The sequence below is a fragment of the Lynx rufus genome, unplaced genomic scaffold (genome assembly GCF_022079265.1).
Source record: "Lynx rufus isolate CCGP_SWC_20201006 ecotype Redwood Valley unplaced genomic scaffold, mLynRuf1.p SCAF_2, whole genome shotgun sequence".
NCBI classification, from domain to species: Eukaryota; Metazoa; Chordata; class Mammalia; order Carnivora; family Felidae; genus Lynx; species Lynx rufus.
The window spans coordinates 58,237,596-58,246,418 of NW_025814834.1; the positions used below are offsets into that span (position 1 = coordinate 58,237,596).

Here is an 8,823-nt window from a genome sequence, read left to right on the forward strand (position 1 = left end):
GTTACTTAACCTCTTGGAGCCTCAGTTTCCACATCTGTAAAGAGGAGATAGTAATAGTCCATGCCCCTTAGAGATTCAGCGAGATCCCACTTGTAAAGCACTTCTCCCAGTTCAAGATACAGGTGAAAGTCCAGGGAATGTTGGCTATGACTATTATCATCAGATCTAAACTAGAAGAGTCTGGGGACTGTTCAACATAGCTCAGGCAACACATCTAAATTAAAAACAATAATTGCCTGCCAGATAAGAGTCCGAAGACATTGTGAAGGGGTCACATGTTATTTTAATCAGTGGATCATGAAGGCGTTCAATTTCAAAGGTAGGAGACAGACAAGCTAGCAGATGTTCGAAAAAATGTTAGATTATAACCAAGAAAAAACTGTTTCAATGACTGGTTGGTAAATACTCTATAACCGGTTTCTTCAAGAGTTAATTATTCTTAAGTTTTTAAAAAATCTTTTTGTTTTATTTTCAATACAGCTAAAAAGCATTCCCTGTTAAGTTTCTTAGATTTTACATAAGCACTGAAAAGCCTCCATTAAATTGCCTATTACCGCCTAGAAAAGGTTAATATTTTTGTAAATCATTCCACTAGCCCTCGCCCATGGTCTGTCTTATTACACTCCCCATTTCCAATGAATAACGTTGCTCTGTATACAACCTTCCCTACATATTGTTCTTTGTACTTAGCTGTGTATTAGAAGCAACTTTTTATGTCACTTAATATACTTTTCATTTTCTTAGTGGCGAGCTGACTCTCTATTCAGTTAACGCAATTTATTTCACCGAGTGGAGTGTCGTGGCCGGCTGGTTATTTTGGTTTGTCCCCAGCTGACTGTCAGGAGCAACTATGTAGCCTAAGCCTGCGGATACATTTCTAGAAGTGGGCTGGCTAGATCAGTGAAAATGTACTTTTTTAAAACAGCAAGCATTGTTTGTCAAACTCTCATAGTTCTACCTTGATTTGGACACGTAGATACACCATCTTTTTGAAGTGTGAACACGGTCCCCCACCACAAACCAGTTTCCCACCGCTGGGTAAACTGCAGAGGTCAGCAGCTTACCCGTCGTGCCGTGGGTAAGCCTCGCCCTGGGAACACCACCTTCGTGATGACGGTATCTCCCCTGCCGGGGAAATATGCCACGTCCTCATCTCAGCTAGAATTTGGTGCCCCCACTGGAAAAAAAAAAAAATGTGTGTGTTTCTTCTGGGACAGACTGTCTTTGAAGCGGGTCCTGCCGGCACTAGTCGGTGGTGCTGTAAGAAGTAGATGGCCAAGGGTTCTGAGCACGGTGTCTACCTGGGTCCCGGTGGACTAAACATGTCACATTTATAACCTTCTTAGCCGTGCTTCCCATGAGCGGGGGACAGCATAAACTTGAGTGTCCCGGCCAATATGCCCAAATGAATATGACTGTCGAAGTGTCTGGGGCTCTTGGTTTTCCAGGACACGTTTGTGTCACATCTTGTGATGTGAGCCGGCTGTTGTTTAAAACTGTCTGTTCAGGAACTTCAACCCCTTTTTTAAAGGGATTTGAAATATAAGCTTCTATGTGCACAGCATATCCCCGGGAGGAGGCACAAGCAACTGGGGACAAGGTTTGCCTCTGGCCAGGGAGAGGGAAGGGATTGCAACTGGGCTGAGACATCCTTCACACTGGATCCTTCGCACGGTTTTGCTTTCTTACCGGGTGCGCGTATACAAAAGGGAAATTTTTCAGCCAGAAAGACGAAGCCCAAAAGAGACAACCATGCATGTAGATGTTTCGCGTTGTCAGCTACCGGATTAGGAAAACATAAGCAAAACAAGGTACTTGAATCATTTCACAAAAAAGGGTATATATAGTTGTTTATTTAAGAATGCAAGGTCTGGAGCCAGACTGCCTGGGTCCATAACACAGCTCTGTCGCTTACTAGCTCTGTGATCTTAGACAATTACCAACCCCCCCCACCCACGTACGTCAGTGTCCTCCTCCATAAAATGGGGTAACTGTACTCCCTACTTCACAGTTACTTGTATTCAGTGAGTAAAAACACAAAAGCCCCCAGAACAGTAACTAGCACACAGCACGTGATCATTGTAGATTAGCTATCATTATTGCTACGGTTGTCGCTATCATTCTTCATTCAAATTTTGCAATGTTATCATTACAACAGCAAAGAGCCCTCCCTACGATTTGTAGGCTTTGAAAAGCAAAGGGCGATTTTACTGCAAGTGTCTAACCGATTTGAAGTTATTTCCAACTATGCAAACAGTCGATGGGAGAGGGAGAGGGGTGCCAAACTTCCCTTTAGTTCGTAGTGGTTCCAGATTTGAGAGCGGACGCCCACAAGTCTTTGCAAGAGTAGGTGACCCAAATCATCTGGGGAGTTTGGTTTTTGTTTTCTTTGTGCGTCAACGCGATCTTGTTTCTCTCTTCTTTTGAGCATGGGTGGGGTGCAGGGGGGGGAAGAGACGGCGGTTGAACAAACGGCAGAAACTCGAGTTTCAGTACCCATTTAACGCGAGTGCCCCTTAACTGTGTAGGCGCAAACATTTTCACATTTTAATTCCAGTATAATTAAGAGACAGGGTTATATTAGTTTCAGGTGTACAACAGAGCGATTCAACCATTCTACGCGTTGCTCGGTGCTCATCACGATAAGTGTGCTCTTCGGGAAGCACATGTTTTGAAATCAGTATTTGCCTAAGGAAACCATTCACGAGATAGGAAGGCGTTAAAGCTTCCTGAAAACATTCTAATCCCACCTACTGTGCATAATGTGCTCAGTCATTGGAAATGTATTGCCGGCAAAGCAGATGATGTGGTGACGGGGACAAGTAGACTCTGCTGTCACACAAGCCTGGATACATTCCTTTGCCCAACATTTTACCGAACGTGATAAACATAGTGCTGTTACTATGCCTGTTTTATGGGTGACCCTTGCTGCCTTATATCAGTGTGGCTCTTCTCAAGCTGCCAGTGTCAGCAGAGTGGGATCTCTCCTCCAGGATTTCAGGGTCAGGCCATCCCAAACTCGGGTCAACATATTTAATTAATGAGAGTACAGCAGATGCTAGTTTTAAGGATTCTATCCTGAGGTCTTAGCCGATTCGCTGCTATGCCTCACACACAATAAGCATTTGCTGAATGAAGCCCCAAATTGAACATGAGGGTGTAACATAGCATTGCCCCCGTGAAGACAAGGCTACCTAGGGGCGCCTGGGTGGCTCAGTCGGTTAGGCCTCTGACTTTGGCTCCGGTCATGATCTCGTGGTTCGTGGGTTTGAGCCCCGCATCGGGCTCTCTGCTGACGGCTGGGAACCTGGAGCCTGCTTCGGACCCTGTGTCTCAGTCTCTCTCTGCCCCTGTCTGCCTTCTCAAAAATAAGCATTTTTTAAAAATTGAAAGGAAAAAAAAAAAGACAGGACTATCTCAAGTGCTCTGGACCCACCAAATGTTCAGGCATAAAAAGGCTGTGTTGTTTGGTCCAGGGTTTCTCAGTCCACTGCTAAAGGTGATTCAAACAGGGTTAAGGGTAGGAATTGGGTCCAAACAAGCAAGTCTAGTTAGAAAACATTTTCGTTGCATGCACACGGGTTGTGTTAAGCTTTGAATTCTGATTCCCAGCACGACCGATGATAATACCTTTAAAAATAAACTGAAAATTGGCTTGTTTAATTGTGCCAAGTGATTCAAAATCCAAGAAGTGTCAAAACGTGGGCCCCAGGAGGAATGATCTGATAGACAGCCTAAAAACAGACTGAAAGTAACATAACGTTGTACAGGAACTGTGCTTCCATAAAAACTGAACATCGAAACACAGACAAACGTCTATCCTACTCTCTTCTGCTGCAGCACCCGTTTTGCCCCATCATTACAGCAGGAAGCAATGAGCAAAGATTGTTCCGTACGCCACAGGGCGCAGTGTCCCTCCTGCGGATTAGACACCTTCTTTGAACAGGGATTTAACTGCACAACATAATTTTAAAGAAAGATCACCCATAATGTTACATACCTTTTGAGTAAAAATTGAGTGAATTATATTTAAACCTCCTAAATTAGAGTTTGTCAAGACACCAGACCCCGACATTTCAAGAGCAATGTGGTTGTGAAACACCAAGATACTTGATGGGTACAGATTAACTGACAGGATCATGTGCTTGTCTTGTCCACGGCCCCAAACTATATGGCATTCCCATTGTTACGTTTCCCCCATCTACCGGGGAGAGGTGGGTTCCTGGGATGCAAACAGTCTTGATGATATTAAGGCTGAGATGGCCCTTTGGGGTTTGTAGGCATCTTAATTATAGTGCATTTGTTTTATAATTTTAACTGAGGTTACTGGATAAACATTTGTAACGCATCCTCATTATTAGGCTAAGGAAAGAAATCTATTTCTGCCAACAGAGAGCATATAAATCTTCACTACCTCTTTGGTCCCCACTAGTTTGCATTTAGAACATCACACCTTTTCTGAAAAGCTGTTGGAGACATATGCTCTCGTTATTGTCCTTCAGTGATTTATCACTGAACTCTGAAATAGGCAATATATCCAACTTACCCCCTAACTGGTGTCCTATTCCAATTATCATTAATTAGGTCAAAATATGTTACTTTTACACAAAGCATGATTTTTAAAATCTTATGCTTTGAACCACCAGTGAATATTTGTACATTTCTTGAGCTAATATTTATTGAAAACCCATTATGTGCCCAACACTGTTACTCAGTGGTATTTTTTAAATTTTTTTTAATGTTTATTTTTGAGAGAGACAGACAGACAGACAGACAGAGACAGAGCGCAAGCAGAAAAGGGGCAGAGAAAGAGGGAGACACAGAATCCGAAGCAGGCTCCAGGCTCTGAGCTGTCAGCACAGACCCTAATGCGGGGCTCAAGCTCATGAACCGCGAGATCATGACCTGAGCCCAAGTTGGATGCTTAACCGACTGAGCCACAAAGGTGCCCCATCAGTGGTATTTTTTAAGCTTCCCAAATAGATCTCAAACTTCTCATATGAAAAATTTATTCTCAAAGACAGAGAGAGAGAGAGAGAGAGAGAGAGAGAGAGAGAGAATTTGTGAGAAAAGCCCCAGTGTCAGAAGGTAAATATATAAGATTGTGGCTTTTTATACCAGCTCTGTCAATGATCCGCGTGTGACCCACAAGTCATGTATCTCTCTGTGCCTCTGTTTCTTCACCTGCAACAGAGTAGTAGTAATTTTTTCTTGACCTGATTCAGCTGTTAGGAGAAAGAGCTAATAAAAATTGTTGTGAAGTACCATGAATATTGAAAAGTGCATCATCATCATGATTAATAATAACGTATAAAGCTCAAATATTGAAATGACTCTCTGGCATCATTCCAAATCAAGAAATATAAGCTCTGGCCTTGCATAGTAATGAAGAGAAACAGTGTGAGATACCCTTATTGTACCAGTTCAAATGAACACAGTGATGAATATCTTTAATTACAGTGTATTCTGTAACAGTGTGTGTGTGTGCGTGCCTGTGCACGCATGAGTGTGTGTGTGTGTGTGTGTTAAACTAAATGTATTGCAGTCCTCTCAATAATATATCCAGGGTTCAAACAGAACCATTCCAAAGCCAGGCAGACATTTGTATATCTGTACCTAACCTTAGAATGGGATGCTCATTTTGATAGAGGACGCAAGCAGCTAGCGGTCCTCTGTTAAAGAAAGTTGGCTCTGATTTCATAGATCTCAAAAGCTGTCATCCTCACGTTAGCTGACTATCTGGCACCTAATGAGAAAAACAAATTGCTTTTACTTTCCACAAAATACATTTGCATTTAGAACTTTTTTTTGTGACTCGTAAAAGGTTTATAAAGCATCCACTCAAACCCTTCTACCTGCATTTTTCACCTAAAAGGGTCTTTATGAAATCTTACGGTAAATTTAATAACCCTCTTCAATAAACATGAGCTTTTATGAGTATGACATACCTAAATAGACTCAATGGTCTGGGAATAAAATCTGCATCAGTAATATTTTCAGTGCTGTAATATCCTCCATATTAAGCCATGTACCGAGTCGACTCCTCCATAAGAAAAAAAAAAATTAGTCTCCAAGTTTAAGAAAGCAACTGGTCACTGAACACTTGGGTGACTCATTAAGTTCAATGTGAAATGTCCTGATGTGTACAATATCGAGCTTCATAATATTCGAACATTAGCATCTTTCATTTCTTCCATTTTCGGCAAATGCACATTATAGAAATAACTTTAGAAACGGCCTTCGGTAATCATTCATACTGAGTTTTTCAGGAAAGGGGCCTTCACATGAAACGCTTGGGGATTTCAGCCGCCTCCACGGGGAACTTCTGCTTGGGTGAGCTGCTGACGCGAGCCCTATTGCCGCGGTATCTCATGGCTCCTTTCACCAGGTAAGCTACCAAATTAGGCATGAGGCTGGGACCCTCATTTCTCCTATTACTGGTGTGGATCAGTAAGGAAGACAGGAAAACGCTAGTGACTTTTTTATAGCTGCTATATAACACGAGAATGAAATGTCAGAGCCCTGGAAACTGCATCTCTCTTAGTCCTATCAAAGCTCGTCCAGCTACTGCTGATACTGAGACTTGCCCCTCGCCTTCAACGTTGCCTTGTCAGCAGGTAGCAATTTAAAATTCAGCAATGCAGAGCAGTCCAAAGAGTCAAGGCATCCTGATTGGGATTCAGTAGTTACTGAACATCTACATGCGCTAAGGGCTTGGGCAAACCTTCAGGGCATCCCACCTTCACCGTCTTAAGGTAGCACACTTCCCACAATTAGACGTACTCTTGGGAAGTTGGATGTAAATTGTTTCCTCGATAATTAATTCATACTTATAACACACCAAGGGATTGCGGTCTAAGATATGATGAACGCTTTCACACAACTTGTTTTCGAATTCTTAAATCATGTCTTTTTTCAATCAAGATTTACATATTTAAATTAAGCTTCGCTTAAAAGCAGAATAGATAGACAGAGCTCGATGAAACCAAAACAAAACCACGGATTCTCGTTTTAGTCCTTATTTCTAGCTCCTCTTGCCCTCAAGTTTACTTATTTATTTTCAGAGAGACAGAGACAGTATGCGTTGGGGAGGGCCAGAGAGAGGGGGGCAGAAAGAGAGAATCAGAAGCAGCCTCGACGCCGGCAGCACGGAGCCTGAGGCAGGGCTCAAATTCAGGAAACCGCGAGATCAACAACTGAGCCAAAACCAAGAGTTGGATGTTTAACCCACTGAGCCACCCAGGTGCCCTCTCGTGGTTTTTTTTAAGCAGACTTTCTAGCCTGAAGCAAATAGAGAAAATATGTCCAATGGTCAAAAAATCTGTTTCTTCTGCTTTTTGAGTTCAAACGTCCTTTTTTCAAATCATTAGATGATAAGAAGCAGAATGATTGGAGTGGAAGAGCGAGGGGTCAACAAAAGACCACAGGAGGAAACGATTCAACTGTGCTTTTCGCCTTCGTACCACACTTATGCTTATCCTGGACTCCACAACTCTGGACATGAGCACTCAGAAACCAAGAGGGACCTTCTCCTTTCCTGATTACTTCTTCCATCAATCACCTCAGGCTAGAAGCAGCAGAATTGCCTGGCCTGCATGCCCCTCCTGCTCAAGTTCCCAGTCCTCACCTCCTCCCTGGCTCTTGTCCGCCATTTTGGTGACCCTGGAGGCAAAAGCGACTTGTGAATTTTGTAGGACGCTTAGACAAAGCCGAGTTAGGCAATCTCAGAAAACACCCAGGCCTCACCTTGAAATCTTCCTCGCCCCCAGCCTCTTCTCGGCAGACAGGTGATAACAAATAAAGGAAGCCTCCTTCAAAACAGAGTCGGGAATCCCTGAAGGGGGCGCTCTCATACACATGGCACTCCTTGCAGCAGGCATAACCAGTAGAAAGAAGATACGAATTATCTTGACAAGGGAGGACATTTTTTCACCTAGAAATTTCATCTCATGCTTTTAAGAAAAAGAAGGAAGACCCCTCCCTGCCCCAGCAACAATGGGCTCACCACAGCTTGTGGCCAATGAGAAACTGCCCCAACTTCAAACTCTTGTTCTTAGCCAATGAACTGTTCTTCAAAGCAACCCTCCGCAGTTTCCTCCTCTCCTCCATCAGAGCAAGCCCCTCTCCTTTGTTCTCGGGGCCTGCCTATGGATCACCGTGGTTTCCTTGCCCCAAATTGCCTTTCCTCTGTTATTTCCCGAATAAACTCATTTTGCTAGTAAAATACCTTGCTATTGTATTTTTAAGGTTGATAACAGCAGCAACCAAGTGACAGTTGGTCCAAAGGCTGACAAAGAAAACAGAAATAAGTGAAAAAGGCTTCCCGTTAATCAAAACAATTAATCAACCAAATAGATCATTGTTTTAAAACTTGTTTGTAAGGCCTTCAGCCGTGCCTGCCACCCACAGAGCACTGGAGGGTATCTGCTGGGATCCTTGCCAGCCTGGACCGGGAACCCAATCTTAGTGCCAAAGAGCTCCCAATGACCATGAAGATTCTTCCTAAGGCCTGCATAGCTGTACCTGCTAAATGTTCAATTCCCAAGAATCAGCGAAGCCTACTGCTCCAAATTGCTGCATTTTAAAACTACCAAATAAAATGAATGGGGTGATGATACAGAGAAAAGGAAACATTTAAGGATAATGAGCACAGAGCACAGAGCTTCATCCTACGCAGGGGGGAGAAAGGTCAGTAAATGTAGCACACAAATAATAGTCCTTGCAAATCATCTCCTAATTAATCCTCATCCAGCCAAAATGTACTAGTTTAACCTTTTCATTCTGGGTTTCTCACAATATTTACAAACCACTGCCTCCCAACAG

General features: G+C 43.1%; 1 pseudogene; it reads right to left on the minus strand.

The window, feature by feature from the left end:
• Positions 1 to 990: 990 nt before the first annotated feature.
• LOC124516874 (uncharacterized) lies at positions 991 to 1,140 on the minus strand (annotated as a pseudogene).
• Between the last annotated feature and the right edge of the window lie 7,683 nt (positions 1,141 to 8,823).